A 2,091-nucleotide genomic window follows, 5' to 3' on the forward strand; every position below is an offset into this window, starting at 1 on the left:
GGGGGGCCCCAAAAGGGTCCCCCCAAGGAGTTTCCCGGGGACCCGGGGACCCCTTTTTCCCTTCCCCCCCAACAGCAGTGTCCAGAGCCCCAAAACAAGTTCCATTTTCCAGCCAAGACCCTTTCCTCCACAGGTGATGATGCCTGACAGTCATGTCAGCAGCTGACCCATCGATCGGGCTCTGACCCTATTTGTGATTGTGTACGGGTGGTGAGGCGGGGCGCCTTGCGGGGGCCTGGGGGGGCCCGGGGGCCTGGCACAAGGGGGGTGTGAGGTGGGGCGGGGACCTGGGGAGACTCTACTTGAAATTCGAGGTGCAGCCACCTCACCGGGAAGTGAGCTGCACCGGGTGAGGGTGACCTTACGCTTCTGCTGCACCTCGAAAGAGAACTTTGCATTTTACATGAACAGCGCGTCTGCGCCAGTATTTGTGGTTGCCACCTGTAACGTAAATCTCTCTCGGAGACGTGTGAGAGCAGCGCACGTAATGAAATATCAGCGCGAAACTTGATTTAAAGTGGCTTTTCATTAATATAACAAACGAAGTCTACCCAAACTCAAAAGTGTATTCCTTTGGGCCTAATTAAAATACTGAACAAAATACATGAATATATTAAATGAAGACGTTCGGCAGCCAGAATTAGCTGCAAAATCTCACTCCGGCCGAGAAGTGCGAAGTGTGCTATTACCAACATCCCACCCTCTGCCCTGAGACCGCAGTGAGCGCGTGGGACCGAGTGCCCGCCGCGGTGCGAGGTGCGGGCGGCTCTGCTGGGAATACGACCTGCCGTCCTCATGGCGGCCATGTGAGCCCGGGGGCGCTCCCCCAGCTGCCCTGGGTCAGAGGAAATGGCCAGTGCAGCCGGAAGGTGCAGCGATCTCCGACCAGGACGGCTTCCTTGGCTCAACTTCTGTGAGCACCCAGGGCAGGTGGCCAGCGCCTCCGGAGGAGTGACCAGAGCTCAGGAAGGGGTGGGCTCCCCACCACGCCAGCTGGCACCAGGGACAGGAACCCCGGGGTTCGCCAGATGGCACATGGAGAGGACCAGAGTGAGTCCACAAGATGGCGGAGTCGGGATGAAGGAGCGGTCGGTGGTCAAGGGCAGGAGTTCATGTGGCATCTGCCCTGGCCATCCTGCCCAGCCCTATGATGGCAGTAAGGTGAGGGGTGCACCAGAAACCCAGCGCGGGCCCAGGTGGGGCGGCAGGTGGGACCCCAGGCAGGACCCCAGGCGTCTGCTCTCCGGAGGCCTGGCACAGGCTGGGGGTGGGCAGGAGACTCCCTGGTGATGATCTTGGGCAACATCAGAAGATACCTCGGAGGTGGGGCCACCTGGCCAGAGCGACCTGTCAGGCACCCACGTGGCCCCTCAGCCACCTGGGCCTCGTTGCCAGCACTTCTTAAGGCTGCCTTCTGCACCTGCAGGGAAATGCCTTCTGCACCTGCAGGGAAATGCCTTCTGCACCTGCAGGGAAATGCCTCCGACCAGGAGGCCCAGGGGCAGGAGCCGGGTGGGGCCCGGAGAAGCGTGTGCGTCACACACGTGCTGCGTCCGTGCGCGGGCACAGCTCCTGAGAGGTGGGCTCCCAACAGTGCCCGCGTCTGTGCTGACGGCACCTGGATGACGACGGGCGAGCCGCTGGGCCCTCTCCCTTCCCTGCGGACGGAGGGGCCTATGGCATGAACACCAGGGGACGGAGGGGCCTATGGCATGAACACCAGGACGGCACGGACGGCACTCGGGCCACACTGAGGGCCCGCCCCTCCCCGCGGTGAGTGCTTCATCACAGCGTTATTGTTGTGGAGTGATGGTGGTGGGGGGCGCGGACACAGCCATCCCTGGTCAGTGTCCCCGCGCCTGAGTGAGTCCAGGTCCCACCCTGCCCCTGTGTGAGTGTTTGGGGATGGGCCGCTGGCCACGTGTAGATTTAGGGTCACCAGGGTCAACCATCTGGTCACCGGGGCTAGCTGCCCAGGATTCCGCGTTTTAAACCAGCTTCTAATCTAGCCTCAGTGACGGCACCTGTTCCGCTGACTCCTGCCCTCTAGGTGGCGCTTCGAGAGAGGGCGCCCCTGCCAGGGGCACGCCT

Source organism: Myotis lucifugus, unplaced genomic scaffold (assembly GCF_000147115.1).
Source record: "Myotis lucifugus unplaced genomic scaffold, Myoluc2.0 scaffold_125, whole genome shotgun sequence".
Lineage (NCBI taxonomy): Eukaryota > Metazoa > Chordata > Mammalia > Chiroptera > Vespertilionidae > Myotis > Myotis lucifugus.